The sequence below is a fragment of the Coturnix japonica genome, chromosome 14 (assembly GCF_054131305.1).
Source record: "Coturnix japonica strain WE chromosome 14, WE-NBRP24, whole genome shotgun sequence".
Classification (NCBI taxonomy): domain Eukaryota; kingdom Metazoa; phylum Chordata; class Aves; order Galliformes; family Phasianidae; genus Coturnix; species Coturnix japonica.
Window position 1 is genome coordinate 9,868,117 of NC_140676.1, and position 23,853 is coordinate 9,891,969.

General features: G+C 47.0%; 1 protein-coding gene across 23 annotated transcripts in view; it reads right to left on the reverse strand.

Annotated features, from left to right (window-relative positions):
- Positions 1–23,853, reverse strand: part of SEMA6D (semaphorin 6D) — a 488,676-nt gene that overhangs the window by 16,137 nt on the left and 448,686 nt on the right. For 8 of the 23 annotated variants that reach the window (XM_085515510.1, XM_085515501.1, XM_085515505.1 and 5 more), the window contains exon 1: positions 14,577–14,712. The exons of 11 other annotated variants lie outside the window; for them this stretch is intronic. The gene's annotated coding sequence lies outside the window, so the exon portion shown is untranslated. Of the gene's footprint in view, positions 1–14,290; positions 14,533–14,576; positions 14,713–14,904; positions 15,026–23,853 lie in introns of those variants that run through there. 4 more of the 23 variants (XM_085515498.1, XM_085515493.1, XM_085515509.1 and 1 more) reach the window with 3 other exon arrangements.

A 23,853-nucleotide genomic window follows, 5' to 3' on the forward strand; every position in this document is an offset into this window, starting at 1 on the left:
ATGATTTGCACGTGTGGCAAAGAGACTCTGATCATGGTGCTGTACGGGCTGCCTAAGATCCTGCCTTCTCCTGGTTCCAACTGCTGCCACCAAAAGCTTGCAACTCACCAGCAGCTTTCAGGGTTTGCTTTGTTTGCTCTCCACTTGTTTGATGTGTGCTCTATATATTGCACAGCACATACTGTGATAGCAGCAAAGCGTTATACAGCAAAGTTTTTAAGAGGGGGAATGGAAACATTGCTTCTCCAATTAAATTGCAGAGATATTTTAGTGAGCAGAATTCAGCTACTCAAGTTGCAATTTGGGTAGGATGCAAGAAAACATCTCAAAGTGAAATGCGATCCGTAACAACCACAAGTGGTCTGGGCAGGGGTTATATTTCTCATTAGAAACCTGGCAAATGCAGTACTATTCCCTCCTCCAACCTTTTGGAAGCACTCATTCAGCCCCGATTCACAGGTCAGAGCTTTGAGTCACCACTCCAATGCCATGCAGTTGCTGGAATCAGTTATTAAATGAGTTCTCTAAACAGAAAAAAAAATAAAAAATAAAAAAAAGCCTTTTGATTTTAGTGTTACAATTGCTGTGAGATGCATCCATCGCCAGCACAAAGTGCCAGGCCTGATCCAGCAAAGCACTTAAGTATTAATCATTTAATAATTTGAAAAGCAATTAAAAAACCCCTTCATAACAACACTTAACCTTTTAGTAATGTTTACTTGGGTTGAGAAAACTGTATTTGTTAATTAATCCTACAGCTGGCTAGGGGCAAGGCTCTTTCCATCCACAGAGCTGACGAGCTCTCTGAGTTCAGGTCAGGCTGCGAGGAGACCAGCAGCAGTACAGGCGCTGTTTGGTGAGGGCAGTTGTGGCTGTGGGTGTTGTCTGAATGCGTGGCCATCACAGACTGACCTGAAAAGGAGCATTTTCCCCTGTTAATGATATTCCTGTATCCCAGTCCACCCGTCCAGAACGGATGGGCTGAACTCTCACTCAAGATTGATGAGCGGAGTGGTTAATAAACACTAATGATTCCTGGCACTTTCCCTCTGCTCCTCCTTGTCCTGACATGGCCTCTCCAGCTGAAGCATCTTGCATTAAATTACTAATGAGCAATCTTAAAACAAACTGGAATTAATAAAGTTAGTCAAATTAGTTCTTTCTTGTGAAAGCACATTTCAGCAAAGTCCTGCAGCACAGCAGCTCCCAGACACAATAACAGATCATTAATGGTTATATGGTCCCTTTTCTGGAGCAGACTCCAAATATTTGCCTCACTGCTGTCCCAAGGAGAGGAGAGGCATGGAGGCACCTAACTGGCATATGCTGGGCAGGAACATCTGTCCAGTGCCAAGTAAAAGCCCTCCCTGAAGCCTTGCTTTCTTAGAGAATGAATGAATACAAACAGGGATGCAACAAGATGGTCACCCAGCCATGGAAACTTTAGTTAGTACAGAAGATGAGGCAGTTCATGGCCACACACGGTGACTCAAAGAGCCCTTATCCTGGCTGCAAAATGCACACAGCCTGGAAGTTGTACAACTTCTGCTAGCATGAGCATGTAGTAGGAAGAGTTTCTTTATTCCCTCCTTCCTCCCTGCACCTCACCGAGGAAGAATTCAATGGGGCAACAAATTCAAACTTGCATGCAACTTCCTTTACAAAAGCAAATACTGCCTTCTGGACTCAGAAGGTGGCTGAGGACAAAAGGGCAGTTTGTTGTGTATGGACCACTACAGCCATGACCCAAAAATATCACCGTTACAAAACCAGAAAGGAAACAACCAAAATGCCAGGTATACCATGAACGAGACTGTTCTCTGTTAGGGTCACTATCCAGTATGCTGTAATCCCAACTTTTAGTCCCTAGAAAACAAGGCAAACTTTCATAAATGTCAAACCACAGGATGTGTTTCCCCTGAGACTGCATCAAGAACAGAAACAAACCCCAAAACTCTGAATATACACAAGATATGAACTGTGAGAACACAGAAGAGGTGGTAACACTTATGCTGACCGGATGGGGTCAGCAGCCCATACCCAGCCAGGTCAGCACAGGTTTCCTTGATGTTTTGCTTATTAAAATATTACCAGAAAATGAACCACTACCCTGATTTCTTACATACAGACACAAAGGCACCTGCTTTAAGAGGCACTTAAATGCATCTTTTAGCTGGCTGGACACAGACTTTGCCACTGCAAAGATAATGAACTTGGCGAGCAGCTGTTCTGCAGATAATCAGAGAAGCCTTTGGAACAGGGCTTTATGACAGCCAGGTGTGTGCTTCTGGTACGCACAGATATGCTGGTGTGAAAGGCATAATTCCTGTTTCAGTCAAACCTATTATGGAAGTCACTACTGTGGACTACAAATAAGTATCTCTTTGGACCAGAAGAGTTGATTATGAAATGCTGGCAATCTCTACCCTCAAGAAAATGTAGCAAACAATCATACTCTGGGTCTGATTGTTTTTCCGCAGCCAGGATCCAGACCAGTCTTTAATTAATTTCTCTTATAAATTTAGAAATGCTAGGAAATAGTTCATGGCAAATGCAATCTTTTGGAAATTACCACACTGCTCTGCCTGTTCTGCAGCTGGGCAATTGAGGTGCAGACCAAGGCTGAATTTGTGACCAAGGCCAACAAGCAAAGTGCTCAAAGCACCTGAGCTGCTCTGGGTTGCAGAAGCTCTCCCTGCAGCACGGGAGAGTTGGCCATGGGCACCGAGGGAGGAAGGAAAGGAACAGACCAGAGGCCTTCTGGCATCTGTTCTGTGCCACCACTCATCATGTCTGCAAATACAAAGGAGCAGAGCTAGTGATGTTTGCTGCTGGCACAAACCCATGCTGGTGCAGAGGGAGCAGCCTGAGTGAAATGAGCTTCAGGCTGAGTGCTGCTGGGTAAGAGGAAGGCCAGCAGTGGGCCCAGATACCCACAGACCCTATGCCTGGCACCCTTCAATCTCAGAAACGAGTCCCATCCTTCAACTGACTGGGGGAACCCAGAGGAGAAGGGTATCGCTTCTGTTAAAATATGAGCCCTTCCTTCAAACAATCACACATGAAGGGGAAGAGGCCGCTGTTCCCTGCCCATTAATCTCTGCAGCCTCTGACAAGGCGCGGGTGACACTCCATCAGTCAGCTCTGCGTGCGCTGCCACGTAGGAGGAGGGGGAAGGGAAAGGGCACTCAGCCAGCTGGAGAGAAGCTGCACAAAATAGCTTCAACCCAGACTGATGCAATATCTTCTATTTGCTCAAAACAAAATTATAAGTCTCCTTAACACAATAAATGTTTCGCAAAATGCTAAGCACAGATGGGAGCGTGGTATGGCAAATCCAGGCAGAAGTTTGAGATAGGTCAGAGTGGAAAATGTATCTTGAAAGTTACTTTGGGAGAAGTTGGTGAGGCAAAAGAGAATAAGGCTGCAATAAAAAAACAAGCTGAAAAACAGACACGTAACACAAAGAGGCTTCAATGACTGCACTGCCTCCCTTCCCACAGGCTGGAACCAGGCTCCCAGGTGAGACACAGCACCTCCTTGGCACCCACAGCCATGTGCTAACAGTGATGCTGAGCACCAGGCAGAGCTGCTCCGTGAGCTTGGTCACGTTTGGAGATGTGGCTTCCCTCAGTCCCACAGGGCTGTGGGTGCTGACTAAGCAGGAAATCCCCACTGTCCTGTGGTCCTGACCCTGCATGAGAAGCTCCCTGCCAGCAGCTCTGATGGCATGAACCAGCCCTTCTGACATGAAACCTCTGCAAGCTTGAGCATGAGACCACTCTACCAAGAAGGCAGATACAGAGAAATCCTCCATTACTTCCTGCGCACAGGTGACTCAGGAAGTTTCTCCTATTAGTGCCGTGAAGTTTCCTGACCACAAACAAGATCTCTCAGCCAGGTGAGAGCAGGTAACAGACAGCTCCTCTTGGAACCAAGTAACAGTTCTGTCAGTCTGTGAATGGGAACCTACTATTAATCAATTCCCTCCAAAACTTTTTTGTATCCCAAGCACTAGTTAGGTTTAAATAATAAGCCTCAGGGCTTATCTTTTGATATTCAGATTGCTCATGTGCTGAGAACCACAAGCTGCAAAAGGTCTGGTTCAGATTCTGGCCCTCACCAGGTTAGCAGAAGCACTGGCAGGGATTCATGCTTATGGGAGTGAGGCTCTGCAGGTGGCTCGCTGCTGGTGGGACCTGCTCCCATGTGGGAGGAGGCACAGACTGGCTCCCTGGTACCGTGCTGGTGCTCTGCCTTGACCAGCAGTAGTAAAGCAAAGGCAGGCAGGCTCTTGCTGAACTTGTCAAACGAGTCCATCTTTTTGGAAGATGAAACATTTAGCACAAAACACACAAACATGGTGCAGGCCTCCCACGAAGCCCTGAGTCCTCTGTAAAAATGCACACATCGGCACCGTGGATGTGTCACATCCCTCAGCCAGGCAGGGCCTGAAGCACCCACAGCGCTGCCACCTGAGGGCCTCGCAGAGCAAAGTGCGATGGTCATCAGAACAGGAAAATGCAGCAATTTTGTATGATCTGAGCCAAAATATATGACCAACACAGCCCAGGGTTGCATTGAACTCTATAGGCTTGAACTCTACCAAAAGGGAGAAAAAATTCTGTCATCTCTCTATTTTTAGTCCCCCTATGTCTCACTGTGTCAAACTGCCTTTTGTTTACACGCCAGAAAGCTCTATACATACAATGCAACAACAACAACAGCCTTATTAATCCATGTGGGTATGTAGGTGCAGGTATGTGAGGAGCAGGGGATCATTCTCCCATTTTAGGTCATATATTCACACAGATTTCCTAATGATGCAATTGCAACTTGTTTTTTCAGATGTGTTCTCCTGTAAACATGTTTCTGTTGATGAAGGCTGACTTCAGTAACATCCTGCAGGCACTGCCTGACACAGAGATTTAATGTACATTTAAATCTACAGACTTGCTATGATGTGGTAAATCCATATTGTGGAGCTTGGTGACAAATTGCTTCAGCTAATTATCAAATAACACAGGAAAATATTTGTGGTTGTAACAACAGAAGCATGATTAAATTATTACTGACATCACTTTAAAAACTTACAGCACTGTTATGTATAAATAAATAGATAAGAAAAAAACGTTTCTGCCCTACAAAGGCACGCTCAGCTTGTAACCTGTGCTCTGCACCATCCAAACTTCTAACAACAGTCTGAACATCTGCAGCTCTGAAGAAAAATTTAGGATGTTTAGAGCTCTGACATTAATTGAGCACAAAAGTGCAAATAGCAAACGTGCTATTTTAAGATAACACGACTTCTTTTAAGGACTGCTGAATTAACACCTCTTGATCTGACTAAGTACAAAAAAAAAGTTTAATATTTAGCGATGAAACCTCACCACTGAGCATCACAGCTTTCATCTTAATTGCCTTATGGTATTGCTGGTTACACCTCAGTTGTTTGCAGGCTTTTAACATTACAGAATGCACACCCCTCTTCTCTGAACAAGCTGACAACACTTGCAAAATGGATAGGGTGACTTTTAATGATGCAAATGCTTAGTGGCTGATTAGGTGCATGTTGAGGGCTAAATTCTCCTGCGATTAAAAATTTACTCAAATGCAAGATAGTTTCAGCAGGAAAGGAAATAAAATGCTGAGCAAACCATAAGTGATTGCTTCAATTATGTTTATTTTGAGTTAATTTTTGAGAGTGAATGTTAACTACCTTCCTTTACCAGGGTGATACAAAAGTCCTCCAGCTGCAAACAACCTTTGATTTCAGCTCATATCTATGGACAGATCTGCTGTTGTGCAGAACTCCTGCAAGCACACGCTCCTTAGAAAGTGTGCTGGGCTTGAGCTGCAAGAGATAAAGCGCAGACACTTCAGCTCATGCCCTGCTCTGGATTCACCACTTTAGCAGGCCTTGTGTTCCATCAATTCAAACTGCTTATGCCCAGCTGTGACCACCCGAGCAAAGGCTGTGTTTATTCACAGAAGTGCTCAAGGAGGGGTGCAGAGGAGAGGGATGTTGGGGTTTGTGCTGCACTCTCAGCACTGACCCCATTAATTCCAGTCTGTGGGCAGAACTGGTAATGCAAGCTCCAACCCCAAAGCACAGAATACAATGCCATCCCACTGGGGCAGGTGGCTTTAGCCCATCATGCAGGGTATACTGCCAGCCCACAGTTGGGCGTGGGGTGTCAGGCATTTTCTGTGTGCTTTTGAGTCTGAAATCTAGAGTTTATCCTGAAAACCAGAGATATCTCAAACTGAGATGGCAAAGATCTCGCTACTTATAATACATACAGGCTTGGATACAAAAACAAACAAACCACCCCAACACAGCCTCAAACAAAACCCTAAACCTAGACAAAAGTATCTCCTATTCCATCCTCTAAGAGTCCGCTACAAACATGGGCTGTAAGGGAAGCAAGAACCCACTCTGCCCATAGGCCAATGTGATTTAAACAGCAAGACTGCCACTCCTTTCAGCACCATTAGGCAGCACCTGATAAGGCAGTGCTGAGACAGGTAGGAGCCGGTATGTGCAGGTGTGAGCACAGTGAAGGTCTCAGCCCTGATGTGCATGAGCACAGCTATGCCAAAGCTCCCTTCACACAGAGTAACTCCAGTGCTAGGGTCTTTAAGATATCCAGCTAACAGGTCATGCCCCAGACAATGCTGGCATCAACCTCACTCCAGAAAGCATCTCCTCTTCCCATCAGCACTCCCCATGTGGAGTACAGCAGAGTTACACCTCGCTGGGCATGGGGTTGTTGGCTCAAGCTGCTCGGCAAAGTGACGCAGCTCACTTCAAAGAGATAGTAAATGGCTGCTGGAAAATGGGAGGGGAGAGCAAGACTATCAGCTGGCAAGAAACACATCAGGGCATCCTAAGCACCACGCTGGTATTATCAGTATGCTGGAGCAGCCAGCTAGCCCTGCCCACAGAAATAATGCCTCCGGAGACCAGTGAACAGGGGGGTTTTAGCCAGTCTTGGTTTTTCTGCATGGACAAGTCTGGTAGCTGGCCACCCCATTCCTTCTTTGTACATGCAGAGCATGTGCTTTGCCACTTTCCTGGCCACAATCAATTACGTGTACAAATGCAGGCATGGAAAACCAGAGGAAGCCTGAGCTCAAAGTTACGAGTACTATTATCTTGTTAAGCATTAAAGATTAACTAACATCAGTCAAAGGATGTGTTATGAAACGTCCTTCCCAGGCTGGAAAACAAATAAAGGGAGAGTTTTGTGTTTTCTCCCCTCAAAAGCAATTCAGCATTTAGAATAATTGTTTAAACTGCTGCTTTTATTTACTACAATATCAAAATGCAGCCCCTTGCCACGTGACTCTTCATATTTTCATTTGAGATGCCGTGCAGAAACACATGGAAATCTGGTGAAGGCAAACCAATTTTAGAACATGTTCTGAGCAATTGTTTTGCAGCACTGCCCTACAGTATGAAGTCTCTTACATTTCTTAAATTGCCTAATCAAATGCAGACTCTGTTCCAGTCACGCTAAATTTTCACATAATGGCAGAAAAACACTTCTTTCTAGCCTAGCACCGAACAGTTGGATCACATTATTATATTTGCTGCTTTTGTAGTCTGTGAGTGAGCATCTGTAAGTGTATGCACAGACATGGGAACTGGTGGGGGAGAGGGGCTACAGGGGTGCTGCTGCAAGCCTAGGGCAGCACAAGGGGCTCCTGGAGAGAGGTCTGTGCACTGATGCTCGAGAGCACCGGGGGCATCACAGCAGGGCACTGGGGAGGGCTTGGTTTGCTTTTATTTACTTTAAAGTCAGAGGTATAACTGCAGGGTTCGAGCCAGCTTGACTCCTCACCTTACATTCAGTAGAAGTTATTAAATGGATATAAAAGCAGTCAGGTAACTTATTGCCCCATTGCTGCTCCCTGGCTCCTCTCTGACAGTTTGAGGTTGGAGGCTGCCTGCTTTGGGCCCCACACTGTGACACATCCCTGTGCCATATCACACCACTCCAGGTAAATCTCAGCCCTTCAGAAATGCCTGTTTCCCATGGGAAGGTGCCAGCCCACACCAGCCCTGGCACAGAACATGGTGCTGGCACCAGCCCTCTGTCCCCATCTTCTGCCTGAGCTGTATCACCCCATAGCAACATGCATTGTCATATTTTTGCCACACTACTTCCAATGCTTGGGTTTGTAAGCCACAAATCAGTGCTTTAGAAGTTAAAAACATTAAATTATTAGTGTACTGTTCACGAAGCTTGAATCAAGGTCATAAGGAAATCTGTGGCAGATCAGGAAGGACCTGAGGCTTTAGAGCTCTGGATTACAGCTTTCCCCCTCTCCCCTTCCATTCTGGCTTCCCAGGACCCCAAGACAGCTACAATGTTTCCCAAAACCTTAGTGTTATCCCTGGTAGCACTGGGCCAGTGCAAGAATGTGACTAAAGGATCATATCTGAACCACACACAGTACATATCTGCAGTTCTGTTTTTCTCTCCAGCTGCACTAAGTACACTGAGGTTTGTGTTGGCATAGTTTGCCAAGTAAGACCACTGTTCAATCATGAACGGTGCTTGTTACATATCTGGCAAGGATGAAAACCTGATGCTTTAGCAGGAGGAAAAACCATAATCGACTCTCAAAGTAAAACCTGCACCGTGCTACAAAGAACAAAAATAATAATAACATCTATCTATACCCTTGCAGGGAAGCAGATTAATCCCCAAAACATGGGATCTGAATTTTAGTTTGAGGTTATCATTAAGGAAAAAACCAAAACCATCTATACATTGCTAAAAATATCCACATAGCACTCACTTCATGAGGAAACATGATTCGCTGAGCAAAAACAAATTACCGGCTTCTCAGTGTTAATCTTTGATAAACACGTGCTGGGTTTAAGAAACTGCCGTGGAGAGCAGAACTTTGTAAATTGAAAGAACCCATTCAACTCCACAAGATGATTTTTTACCCCTTATTACTCCTTTCATGAGACACCTGGGGACGTTGTTCGCACGCTGTTGACAGCTTTCACACCACTGCTTTTCCTCTTATCCTTACCCTTCCCTTCAGCACTTGTCTCTGGGCGGCAATACACCAAATATAGCTATATTTGCAAGGGGTGCCAACGCTGGCTCTTGGCCAACTGTTTGAAAGTAAATGGCCCCTCTCCTGCTTCTGCCTGGTAGCTCTGAGTCGCTTCTGTAGGACACGGCCCCGAGCCACCAGGCACTGGGTACCCTGGTACTTAACACCTGGGCACTGCACTGTGCGGGGAATGTGCTGAGCATTCATGACTCTTTCTTGCTTTTACCCACCATTTCACTAACAGGCAGAGCCACAGCCCCTTACTGACAGTAGACTTCATTCTAACACTATCTAAAATTTTAAAGCTGGAGACTTAAGTATACACTGAGGCTCCTGCAAGCTAAATACACGTGTAATTTTCTCCGCAGCCTCCCAAACCAGGGTTGTTGAGTGGTCCGATGGATGCACAACTGTTCACACACAGCATGGGAAGGGGTGCCCAAAGAAAGGGATACATAAACAGGGGCTGGAAATACCAGCAGACAATGTTCTTCTGACCTCAAAGCACATCTGTCATGATAGACATATACAGAAATAGCAGCAACACCTTCTGTCAGTGCTGCAAGGAGCCACCACTATCCTCGTCCCCCACCGGTGCTCACTGAAGTGCCTGGGAAGCACAGCAGTGGGACTTCAGGGAAAAGCCTCGTGTTCTGAAGCACGGCAAGGCTGGGGGAAGGTCCTACACCCCTACCTGCCACCCCCCAGCAGGTGGCGTGGGCTGGCACTTCGCTGCTGCTCAGAGAGCTGAGGCCCAGCTGTCGGGACCATTTGGCACGAGCGTGATGAACTATGCGGCTCATGTTAAGAAAAGCCTATTATCCCAGTAATAGCTGAGCTGAGTGACCAGCTGATCACCTCTCATCTCTGCCGAGGGTTTGCTCCCAGTACTGACAGCAAGTGCTGTGCTGCTGGTCTCCACGGCTTGCTTGTTCCCTTCACAGACAAGCAGCTCTGTTTGCTTCCCTGCTGCCCCCACACACTTGTGGAGCCCACCGGTTCACACCAGCCAATTAATCCTCACTTGCAGCACAAACCCTCATCGAAGTCCTCCTTGCCTCTGACACCTGCCAGCATTTGCGCCCCACACCAACACCATCCTGGCTGCTGGGTATACAGGTCAACCTACAGCCTTGCCTGACAGCACCCATCTGCTACTCATCCCTGCAGCCATCCCTGGTGGGTAACAGGGTCCCTCCTTCTCATTCTGTGTCTCTCTGAGGCCTGTCCAATTGGAAACCCAGGCTGGGATTTGGCTCTTGGACACAATGGCTAACAAAAATAACAGCAACAACAAACCTGTCTGCAAGAGGAGTATCTGTGTGCAAATGCAACCTCTGTAATGTTACCAAGGTCAGGCAGACCAAGGCCAATCTGCTGCGTGAGAATATAAATCAAAGCTGTCGAGGGACTGATTTCATTTACAAGGTTTGTAACCATTCTGGACAGAACAAATGTCACTTGCTTGCTTGAGCTCCTCCTCTTCCAGCCCATGTCCACCAGCCCCTCCTGCCTGGCAACACCTCCTGACCTCCTTTGCTCTTGAAGCAAGGCTCCCTCCTAGCAAGCAAGCTGTGGCTCACAGGGCAGGCAGTCAGGCAAAGCCAATTTGCTTAAATTATGCAAAAATCACCACAAGAGAGATTAACACAGGACCACGAGGAAAAGTTACCTGCCACTTAGAGCTCAGGTCACCATTAAGCAATAAATCCCACAACTTCTTCCCTATTGCATTTGTACATCTGCAAAACAACCCAAGGAACTCATCTGTAGCAAGTCTTAAGAGTCTGGGCACGGATCCTGTGAAATCACATGGTTTCCGTTGTGGAACTAAAAAGGCTTCTCCAAGAATGTGTGAAACACACAGCTGAAATCCTCCGTGCTCTCTGCCTGTTTGCGTGGCTAAGTTGAAGCCACAGGTTGTGTTTCCACAGCTGGCAGCCCAGCCTTCATGCTGAAGGAGCTGGTGCAGCCAGCAGGCTCCCTCAGGGTGAGCACCATCCCCTCTCACAACAGGTTGCATCCTGCATGCTGGGCTCAGGTGAGAAGGAGCCCCATGGCCACCTCCTCTCACCACCCCAGCAATCAACCATCTTGCGGGCTGTCCAGTTGTGCCCATGGAGTCTGGGTGCCAGCACAAAACAGCTCCCTGTTCTGGGTGTTAGCTTTAGTTACCATAGCCAGACAATGCTGCCAGTGGCGTGGAAGGAAAAATTGCTGTGGCCAGCTGTGCTGTTCACAGTTGGGTGGTTTCTGTGCAGCTCCAAATGGCTGTGGAGGCAGTAGGCTGTTGTGGCCAAGGACAGGGTGATGGATGGCCTGCACGCACTGTCCAAGCGGGGAGAATGGCAGGAGTTCACTTCAGGGTTGTTAAAATGCTAATCTGGGTTACTTAACAAAGGCCGAAAGGCACAGAAGAGTTTGGGAAATCAGCACAATTCATATGTTATCTATGTATGTGAGCTGCAGCTCTGAGCTCTGTGGTTCCACCAACATTTGACTTTGGAAGTGGGACCACTCGACAGCTTTCCTGTTTGGAGGAATTACAGTGAGCCCACTGTAATTACTATCACACCACTGCCAGGGAAAGTGGGTATGGCACACAGAGCTCCTGGAAACGGCATCGGAAGGGCAATAGTACGATTTTTTGCTGCACATCTCCATGTGACATGGGAACAAATCAGAACCTACTTTCTTTTGAACTCAAGGCTGGCAGCTATTCACAGAGCGAGTAACAACTTAATAAAATGGCTCAGACGAATTTCAGTGGTAACTGCAGTAGCTTATCTGATGCATAAGAAAAGGCATCATCTGTTCTAGCAGCAGTTTTGACGAAAGCAACATTTGAACTGTTTTAATTACACACAGAGCTGCTAAGACTGAAAATAACTTACACTAACCAATGCAAATAATATACCTTCCATCTTTTCTTAATTACTTATGGAGCAGATTACTACCTTTTCCAATGGAAAGACATCTGATTTTTCTTAACTGGAAATATTGGTAGGTTTAACATACAAATATGTAATCAACCACCATCTCTATTCAGTAAGCAATGCAAACACACAGAGCATTCTCTGAAAAATACCAGAGTGCAACATAATTAAGCCCAACATAAGCTTGTATAAGCACAGAAGCTGCTCATTTAGCCGTTTCCTTTGTCTTACAAAGGCAGACCACAACCAGAGGGGTCCCTGTCACATCACTCGCATGACACCTGATGAGAACTGGCCACCTCCACACCCAGGATCTCCACTTGACTTCACATTTCTGCTTTTCAGAAGGAAGCACAACCAGAGCATTTCAACGTTTGTATGGAAGCTCCGTGCAGCTAAATTAGCTTCACTCCACTTCAAGGAATGCTGAATCCTGTGCTAAGTGCTATAATGTTTCTAAGACAATAAAAAGATAACCATAATAACCAAGAGCTGCAGTCAGTGTGTGACAGTCAGATGAGTTATTACAAACGCCTAACACATGCTCTGAAGGGAGCTTCTATGACTTCTTCTCTTTACTTCCACGTATCTCCCACGATGGGACTGATCGGATCGAAGACCCATTTAGTCAGAATTAATTGCATGTGTAATTAAGCATCCTATCTAACCGTGTGCTCCTCACAATTCTCCATCCAAGTCCCAGCAGCTCCCAGGGCTGAGCACTGACTGCAGCAGCGGAGCCCTTCAGGTGGTCCAGCAAAAGGGCGCGAGACGGAGCTGCAGGCACACAGCTGGTTGTGATGGGACCACGGCTGTATTCCTGGCACACACTCCTGCATCACACAAAGCACTGTTAGATGATGTTATCTTTGTTCCATCTCAACCATAAATGAGAGCAGGTACCAACAGAGCACAGGATGCAGGGAGGAGGGTGTCTGCTCGCTGGAACCAAAGATGCAGATGGAAGCAAGAAGCTTGTTAAGCAAAGCAGTTCAGACCTCTGGATTATGCTTCTTGGCTGTCCTTTTGGAGACCGAGCCGCATAATTCAGAATAGTAATAAATTCCAACTGCAAACTTTCTCTTCCTGTTTTCCAAACAACTGAGCTTTATGTTGCTTAATATAAAAAATGTTAAAGTTCACGGTTATGCAGAAAAAGAGTCAGAGCACTCCACTGGCAATTTGTATTTATCTAAGCCAGAGTAAATGTTTGTACAGCATCTGCCAACACAACACAACGTGCCCATCACTTACTACATTAAATGTGATTACATACGGCTTAATTTACTGAATAGTGACTTAAGCAGACTTTAGAGGTGCAGAGAATTTTATGCTGTGAATTAAGCTGGGGGGGGGGGGTGAAAGTCTATTCTCTTCTGCCACAAAAGTGATCGCAGGGATTTACAATGAACTTCCTGTTGGACTTGGAAGGAAAGAACCTCGGAACGTCCTCTGTGAAAGTATCTGTATGTGAGAGCCGTTCAGCAGCACTAAGAGACAGCGGGAAGCTGTTCCCTCAAATATATTTAAGTGAATTTAAGTTGGGAGAGAAACACAACCAGCTCCGGGCACAAAGGTACCCCCAGAAAGAGGCGCGTTTTCCTCAAAGGAAATAACCACGGGAAGAATGCCACCCATTTACAGAGCCCTGAGCAGCGTTCCAGAGGAAGTTTGCTGTAATTCCTGCACATTACGTGTGAAATGTGTGCGTGTGTACACGGAGAAGCCACAATACCATCTGTACAGCAAGCACCACATATGTGAGCATGATGAACCATCAGAGCTGCTGCTACGCTCAACAGCCAATGTATTCCGAGCCACGCACGCATCTAAATACAAATGGCTCTGCTCAGCTCCTCGCAGGGAAACGCTGTGCCACAGACATCACCCGGACCTGAAGTGAGAAACAACTCCACGACGGGAAAAGCCACTAATTGCAGACCAGCACGGCTCTGTATTCATGCTAACAAGTGGGATACCCGCCGGAACGACAGGATTTTCAACATGTCAGCCTAAAGCACACTTAATTGCGTTTTCCAGCTTGCGAGACAAAACGCAATGGAAATCATCCGAAAAGAAACATAAAAAAGCAACCAGGAAGAAAACAAGCAGCGAAACCTTTAAAGCGCAGGGAGAATATCCACCTGGAAATATCGGCGTGACCTTTAATATCCGTCCAGCGCTTACAAACAACAAAGCAGGCGTTCCCCCGGAGCCCGCACGCCGCCGCCCGGCCGCTGCCCGCTCCCGCACAAAGTTTCCCCGCTCCGCACCTGAGCGCCGCTTCCGCAGGAGCCGAGGACGGAGCGCGGCCGCCCAGCCACGAGCGGGTACAATTCAGAGCCGACTCTCGGGTTTGCGTCCCTCCGTAACAGATCGGAAAGCGGAGCGCAGCTCCCTCTGCCTCCCAGTGCCCGACAGCCGCCGGGAGCCCGTAAATCACCGCTCCCCACCGAGTCCCCGCCGCTGAGCCGCCCCGAGCTCCCGCTGCGATCTGCCGGGGACGGACCCGCGCCGTCGCTCCGTCCCCCCGCCCCGTGCCCGTCGCGGTGCCTCTACCTGCCGCTGTCGCTGCCCGGGGCCGCCGCCCGCCGGCGGGGCTGCCTCCTGCGCCCGCTGCCCCCCGCCGGCCGCCCCATCCCGGCGCTCCGCTCGCTGCCCAGCCAGCGCGGGGGCGGCGCGCCGCACAGAGCCCACCCCTTCCCGCCCCCCTCCTGCCTTATTATTTTTTTTTCCCCCTGTTTCTCTCTCTTTTTTTTCCCTTTTCTCCTCCCTTTAATGTGTTTGTTTTCACCCGCCCCTCGCCGCGCCCAGCCTCGCTCCGCCTCCGCGCAAAGCCCGCGCCCCGCCGCCCTCTCCCCACCGCCCCGTCCCGAGCAGCCCTCACCGCTCCGGGGAGCGGCCCGGCGGCCCCCGGCCGAGCCCCGCGCAGAGCAGCGCCGTACGGGGGGTGGGGGCGGCCCTACCCCGGTACCGGCCCCGGCGCCGCCCCGGCTCCCGCCTCCGCCCGCCCCCGCCTCGGGCAGCGCCGGACGCGCCCCGCTCACACCGCTGCCTACGGGCGGCCCCGCGGAGCTCCGCGTGATGTGCGCGCTCCGTCGGTCCGGCCCCGCGGCTCGGGTGGCCCGAGGGGAACGGGCGGCGGAGGTGCGGCCGGAGCGTGGCCAGCTCTGCGCCTCGACACAGACGGTGCTTTCGTACTTCCAAAGCCATCGCTCGCAGTGCAATTTTGCAGCCTAATGAGAGTCAATTTTGCAGATGAGTACTTCGAGGGTGGTGGGGGGGAACGTCCTTGAAATGACATCCTTAAGTGCCCGTCCGAAATGCCCACGTCTATTCCAGAAACAAAGGGCTGGATCCCAGACGTGAAGTCCGGGGAACAGCTGTCACACATCACATTCATTAGGGTTATGTTATTGTTGGTGATGTTTTTTTCACGTGAAACGCTAATTAATTAAGGCTTAAAGGGCAACGAAATATATTTAAGTAACAGAAACCATCGCTTGTCGGTCGCTCCCAGCCTGTGGGAGCCCGAGCCCCTGCCCTGTGCCCTGTGGGCGGTGGGTTGCGTGGCACCGGGTGGCAGCGAGCGGCCCCTGCGGGCTCTGTGCTCCTTGCAGGGGGAGCGCTGCCTCTCGGGAACCGACTCCTCTGTGCGAGGGCGCCAGGATGCGGCCCATAGTAAATTCTCTTTAGAGATGGTGCCAACAAAATCTCTCAGCCATGGGAATAGGACGTTTTTGGCAAGTCCGTCCCTTGGCTGTCTCTCTCTGATGTTTCCTAGTGGTGACAGGCTAAAGGCGAGATCATTATGGGCTTCCTCACAGCAAACACAGCGCTGCTATGTTGCACCCCAAGTGCTGCTGCTTGGTTAAAGGTGCAAGGACCTGATTTTCTCCTCAGACACAGCCCTCGTCTAAGAGCACGGACATTTATACAGCACAGGAAAATGCTACGATAGAGGCTATTCACTGCGTTGTGAAATGGATTGCAACGTGAAGACAAAAAGGCTCAGAGCACAAATGTGACCACCCCTAAAAGAAGCGCTTGGCTCCCAGAGCTGCTCGGTGCCTGTCCACGGGCAGTCACCCCAGACTGGGATCGGGGCTGCCGTCCCAACCTGCGTGATCTCTCTCTCATTGCCCGTCCCAGACACCGAGGTGTGATGAATGCGATGCAGAGCATCGGATCACACCGCTGTGTGGTGAAGGCTTTTGATTTGAAGTACGGAGCTTTGGGATAGTCGAGCGTAGGCAGATCTACGCTGGAATTTTAAAGATGGTGGTTTATTCCAGTTTCAAAACTTGCAGTACGGCTCGAGCCACTTTCTGTGGGGATTTAAAGTATGTGGCACTTACAGCGGGTGCCGGCAGGGAATTATACAGCCACAGGTTTTTAAGCACCAATACACGCAGGCTCCTATTGATATGATAAACCATCAGTTACATGTGCCGCAAAGCTTCTTAAACCCTCACTGACACAACAGAGCACTATTGTGTCAATAGTGTGCAGATTAATGGGGTACTGTCAGCCCCTTTTAGGCCTTAACTTTCATTTATTCTAAAACTTGTTCTTCATTGTAACTCTTAACCTTTGGATTCTGCCAACACATTTCTTGTCACAAATATATTAATGGAATTAAAAGAAACCTGGCTTTTAAATGTTAATTACCCCTACAATGATTGATTTGTAAAAGAAGCACATCAGCGGAATCTAACAGCACAGTCACCTCCAGAAGGACTGAGCCCAGAGCGGGGCCAGCAGTGCCTGAGAGCCGCCCGGCTCCGGCCAGACTGTCCCTGGGTACTGAACTGTAAGGACGGCGCTTCCCGACCCCATCTCAGAAGTGTATCTTACGGATTATTCCTATAATCTAAGGGATTTTTCACCCTCTAAGTGTTTTACAGACTTAAGCAACACTCATGTTCACAAATCTGAAAATGTAAGCAGAATATTCAAAATTTACATATAGATAGAAGAACCACCATCTGTTAGAACAACAAATTGAGATTTTGCTTCATTAAAACACAGATAATATAAAACTAACGTGTGCTTAAAGCAGACATTTCATTCCACTTGAATTCCTCCATTGGGTTCATAGCCAAGGCTGAGCTGAGCTGAGGAAGCACAGCTGATTGATAGCATCCCCCATCACCAGGCAGTGGTGTGGTGGGATGGGGCACACTGCATGGGCTGGGGCAGCAGCTTGGGGAACTCTGCTCACATGGCACATCCCTAGGGCCAACCACGCAGGATGGCACAGCCGGGTTCCCTTGGCCTCTGCCAGGGCTCAGTGGGTGACTCAACACAACTACTGCGGGAGCGATGGCTCCTCAATTTCAATGAAATTGAAACATATATTTTGAGGACCTATTCATTTAAGTTATGTCATTTCCAATAAAAACAGCAAATGTCAGTTCCAGAAGAATGGCCACATCACAGTAGTGTCAGGATGTGATGATGCTATATCCTAAGAGTCATTATATTTTAGCTAACTGTTTTCTTCCTCCCTCCTGTTTCGTCCCTCCAAAAGGCACCACATTGCAACATTGTGTATAGACATCTGCCCCCGCATGGCAGCAGACAGGGTAATTTACTGTGGGTTAGGCACTTCATTTCTGATGAATCAGATATGCACAGTTTTTATATTCAATGTCCTTAAATCTAAGCTGAAAGTGAGGCTGTTACGACTTACCTTGTCTGTAATTAATTTTGATAATAAAAGAGAGCAGAATTTATTTATTGTGAGTGTATAAAATTAGTTGGACAGTTTAAGATGCTATTCAATGAGTAATGCTCCCATTGCAGGGGTAAATATTGGTCTGCCTGATAATGTTGGTTTCTATGAACCATCCAAAAACGTTATGCTCATACAGCTCTGGAGCCTCAGTGCCTTCTCACTGTCAGGGGAGCCATTGCACACGCAGGGCAAGCCTGTATAGTGTGTGAATAAATTTGGAACGATTTCCAAAGAAGCTGGCTTTTTGTCTCTGCTGCTTGGTAAAGAATCCTTGGGATACTTTAGAATACAAATATGGAAAATATGAAGCTCAAGCTGTAATGTTTCACAGCGTATCACCAGAAGGAGGCTGAAGCCACACCAGCTGAAGCTGGTAGCTTGTTACGGTCTTGCACTATTAAGTTGCACAATGCAGAATGACACGAAAGTAATGCCTGCCTCCATTAGATGGATGCCTACTGCTTTAACAGTCATCTACACAAACATTTACTTTAGCTATTGCCCTGTTTATGGCCACTTATTCACCTCCATCTCCCATGGTTTAGATTCCAAGAAGATGGATCTTTTATCTGCCTGAACAACATTCAGTCCCCTCCGTTCAGTCCCCCTAGCCCTTGTTGCATGGGAAATAAAGGTAAAAACGGAGCCAGCCATTTTCCTTGCTCACGTCCTGAGCTTGCAGCAGTATCAACACAAGTCAGAAGTGAGACATTTCAGAACAGTTGTCGCTCATGATTTACACCAATTGGCTAAAAATAGCAAACTGCCAATGTAATGGGCCTGCGCTGTGTTGATACAGGCAAATAATTGGTTATAAGTCAAGTGCTGTATGAAGGTGGTAAGTGTAACAAAAGATGTCATAATTTTGTCTCCGTAAATAGTATCCCATTCAGGTAGCACACAAGCATATTTCTTTACAATGCTTAAAGAAAAGAAAATAATTTTCTCATATTTTCCAAATGACGTGAAACCTCCTCTTCCACCCTTGCCAGCTCTCAGTAAATTACAGGAGGTGCTTTTAAGCGATTAGCATTTGGTAAAATATAGGTAGACACAGAACCATTTTATCACTTTCTTTCAGCATCTTTTTGCGCACTGTGTTGAGAGTTGTTTTTAAAGTATTTCTGACTGTCAAAACCTCAATTTTTATATCATTGTTCTCTCTGTTTTCTATCTTTCTAGCCTGCCTCCTCATTTAGGGGGATGTGTAGAAGCCTCAGGTGGAACGCCTGTCAGCTTGGAGGCGTAGCGATGATGTTCTGCTAGCACCAATGGGCTGTGCACCTCAACTTGGCAACTTTATCCTGGCTTTGCACTACATCAACATCTGCATGTGCTTCCGCTCTTGTCATTTATCTTTCTGGCTGGTGGAAGAAATGGGTGCGCTCTGCAGTTCTGTGCATACCCACGATCACCAGACATCAGTTTGCCTCGTGAAGCATACCAAGCACTATCTCGGTACTGAGTATTTGCATGATAAATCTAATAGCTGCTCTCAGTTCTTACTTAGGCAAAAGTCTGACTGAAATTCAATCCGCTGGCTCTTCAGTTCCACCATATCCATTGGGATGCAAAGGAGATACTCCAGTAATTGATAAAATAATTGGAAAACGAATAACTTTTTTCTGCTTTGGCAGCTCTGCATGGGTCAGCCCGCAGGGCTCATGCAGGCTCTGCCCTCATGGACGCAGGGTGGTGAAGGCTGGGAGCTCCTGCCCTGCTCCAGCTGTGGGGCTGCCAAAAGGAACCCTGCATAGCAAGGACAAGCCACAGGCACAATACTCATAATGCGGTATCTTGCATATTTTACTACTTGAAATGTGCTTATAGTGAAATCTGGATGACTGGATGTCAAAGATAATAAAAGGGATTCGAGCAGGGAACAAAATTGGGCAGAGTCATGCTGTAAAACTGGTCTTTCCTGCCTGTAGGCTCTCCATCAGTCATCACTTTGAAAAGCAAACTCTTTCAGGCCAACAATTCTGGCCATGTCACTTTCCTGCAGTGGTAAAATGTGACTAATTCTTGGCCTTTGCAAAAGAATAACCTTGTTAATAAACATCCCAGAGAGGGTTGGGCTGTACTGGGCTGGGAACTGGGATTGGAGGAGCCCAGGTGAGGGCAATGCTGTGGTGTCTGCTGGGACCAGGTTTAGCATGGTGGGTGCCGCTGGGTCCTCAGCCCCTGCAATGTCTCCAGCAATCACTGAGAGCAAGAAAACTCCCTTTTCTTCCAATGATTAGCTTTTCAGTTAGGTATATTTCATCACCTATCATTTGATGGGGAATTCATTTCAAACATCTAAGGTAATATCAACAAAACACTGTAATTAGATTTAATGGCATACTTCCAAGATTAATAGGTGATCCTCCTCACAGCCTACAATTTTAATTTCCCAAATTTCATTTGTCATACAGCTACTCAGTCAGTACAGATTCACCATCTGCGCTGTTTACCTACACTTCTCTGTACCGCCTTTTCCAGGCACAGACGGTTGAAAAGACATATTAGCAACAAATCTATGCCCACAGTACATAATCGCAAGATGACAAGACACTTAATGCTATCTATATATAATTATATATAGCAACTTCTGCTACACAAAATCACTTTTCAATCCCATTTTAGAGGATTACCTAATCCTGTAATTGATTCTGTGTGATGAATCCCCCTTGTCCTATGGAGACCCAGTGACCTTCAGAACAGAAAAAGGCCCAAAAAAACATGCTACGATTTCACTGTTATTTATGTGTTAATTACCAGATAATGTAGGATAGGAACAGATTATAATTTTATTGTTTTATTTAACTGACTGGGCTCAGGCTTTAAGTGTTTTATGTCCTGGCTCAGATGACACACTGCTCCCTGTCAGTAAGAATGACCAGAGGCAAGGCCGATGTTTTCTTTAAGGTAAATCAAATATTCCCTTAGAAATTTAGGCAATCCTGCAGGTTCTCAAAGAGCTCAGAGCTACAGTAAAGTACTATCTACTGTAACTGTCACGTCCCCAAACTCGCAGTTAGTGGGTGAGGCAATTGCATACTGGTTATAAATACCAGCAGATTCGTTTATCTATAGATTAGTATCACATTACTCATGCCAGAGTCCATAAAATCCAACATGAACCAGCTTGGCTCCATACATCAACAATCACAACCTACACAAAGGTGAGTCCACAGGTATCAGCTGATGATGGCCATGAAAGTTTCAGTATTGCAGAAAACAAGCAATTAGGCATGCGTGCATGTACAGACTCACACAGACACGTCCGCAGACGCACACAAACCTTGCTCCTTCGCCGTCCCACCAAATATAACTCCACGGATTAAGGCCTTAAATATGACCCTAAGAATGTAATCCAGTACAGCCTGAATCTCCCTTGGGCAAGCCTGAGGTGGCTCCTTGGGCTGCCACAGCAAGCAGCTGTCCAGCATAACCCTGACTCAGGAGCCAAAAACCTGCCTCATTTGGGTGACAGTAAAACAGTTGTAAAGGATCAGACAGACATTTTCCATGTTTGATGTAGGGGGTTGCTTAGAAAATAGCTAACGCCAGTAATCACTAAAGATAGAAAGATAAACAAACTGCTTGTAAATTTGTATCTGTTTGAACTCTGAAATAAAACCTTGCCTCATTTCTCTGACACATTCCTACCCAGAAGGAGCACAGACTCTCACCCTAGGTTTGAAAAAAGATGATCAAACTATTTACTTGTACCTCTGTCACACATACAGAAAGTCTACAGCCCACACACCATCAGTGATGACAGAAGCTGCTGCCTTTGGCATGCTAACTTGAATTTCTGTTCAGTGTCTGCCCCCTGACATCTTGGTAGCTGACTAACCTCGAATATTTGTTTGTGGGATTTGGGGTGCGTACCATTATTATTTTTTTTTAACACTTCGAGCCTTATCTAACATTACAGTTTGTTTGGAGAGTGACTTCTAGCTTTGGTGAACCCTGGTGTTCCCTCCTGTGCACTGGCTGTGGGCTGTGAGGTCCTTTCTGCTGAGTGGCTGTAGCAGAGCCATCTGCAGGAGGGTTTGCTCCTCTGTTCTGTGCTTTGCAGGTTACTGCAGAAGAAAAAAAATCTGCTTATGGAAGGTGAGTACAAACAAGATAAAGCACTTGTTATACTCTATATAACACATCATGAAAGCTAAGAGGCAGAAGTGAGTGCAAGTGGCTCTGATCATTTCAAGTTACTGCTGCACTTTCTCCCCCATCAACACTTAAGATGGTGCACCATGTCCTACATCCTTACTGAACCTCAGGCACATTTCAGTACTTTTCTTTGGGAGGTGCAAGATGAGAGAGTTTTCACTTTTGAGGTGACCGTATGTCACAAGGAGATAGATGCCCATTTCATCTCCATGTTGTTTCAGTGACCGCAGTCTGCCAGCTGCTTGCACGACTGTGCATGTCAGCCCACTAATCTTGAGTGATGCAAAGCTCCACAGAGTCTGGGGAAACACCATTGTCTGTGACAAGTCATGCAGCAAACAGTCATGCAAAGGAGCTGTCAGGGAGGAGGCTTGGTCTAGGAGAAGAGAGGTGTGTGTGGGGTCAAAAGTGCAGAAAGCACTTCAGCTCGAAGGCAATGTAATGTAACAATGGTACCTAGCATATATTACAAAATCTCCCATTTTCAGCTCATATTTGAAGAATTAGTATAGCAAAAATATACAACAAAGAAGCAGCCAGTGATCATCAGGTCATCATGAAATCCTCTGGACAGTCCTTGACTTTGAAAAATAGGCTCAGGTAGGAATGCAAGCACTGTTATATAATATGGCTCAAAAGAGAAAAGTAAGCTATGACATCTCCGTTCTCAGCAAGGCACAGAGACTACTCTGTTGCCTGCAGTGAGGCAGTCCTAGATGCTGTGGCTGTTAGAGACAGAACTCCTCTCTTTGTGTCTTTGTGGATAAGAGGAGGGCATGAAAAGTGATTCTCCATCTGGGAAGCAGTGGAAGAAATGGCATTTGTGGCTCTAGCCAGAGTTTTCCAGCTCCTTTTATAGCTTTGACTCTTTTTAATTAGTTGCATAATGAGGTGCCAGGACTTTAGCAGCCATGTTACAGAAAACAAATCATTTTCTAATAATGTCTCTACTGTCCAGCAGCCAAACATAACTACAGGTTATTCTCAGCTTTCCTATCAAAAGCTGATTTAGAGATGGATATTTTATCTGAGTACTTCAGATGCTGCTTGAATAGTTTCCTGTGCTCAGAGGAATCTCAATGACTGACTGTTTATTTTGCTCATATGTCCTCTGTATGCTGGCAGAGAATGCCTAGCTAGTCTTTCCCCTGTCATCTATAGCCTCATACATGCATCAGGCCAAGAGTGCAGCACTGAACCAGAGAAGGATGGAGAAGTATCTACCTCCCCAGGTAGCCAGACCATCCAAAACCGCCCTCCATATGTCAGATGGGACCCAGCTGCACAGAGCACAGGTTTTGTTGGCACACTGGTGCCTGGCAAGTCCCCCTGCACTGTCTGAGGACCGAGTGCATCACCAGGGAGGACAGCTTTGTCCTGCTGGAGTGACAAAGGGAGTGGAGTTGCATAAGATGGTAAAGGTTGTGGTGAGAGAAAGCACTGTCCTGGTGCTCAGCCATGTAATAGGGATGGGCCATGGTCAAACTCAGACACCCATCACTTGCAAGTGTTCCAGACCTGGGTTGGATGGGGCTCTGGGCAGCCTGATCTGGTGGGTGGAAAGCAGCCCGCAGCAAGAGGGTTGGAACAAGGTGATCTTTAAGGTCCCTTCCAATCAAAGCCTTTCTGTAATTCTATGATCACATCACACTGCCAGAAATGAAGCTCAGACGAGCACAGGACATGTCAAAAGAGGCACATTAAGCCATATTACTCCTTACCACAGTCCTGAACAAATAGCTATCTGCGAGGTGGATCATATATCACTCCTGCACATCACTAATGTCATGGGGCTGATGTCAGGCTGACAATTTAGATTGAAAATCCTTCCTAGAAGGATCAGGATATTATGTGTACATGTGTTCCTGGGTTTGCTGGCCATCTGGGCTGCTCTTAAAGCTGTGTGGTTTTACACCCTGCCCACGTGCCAGG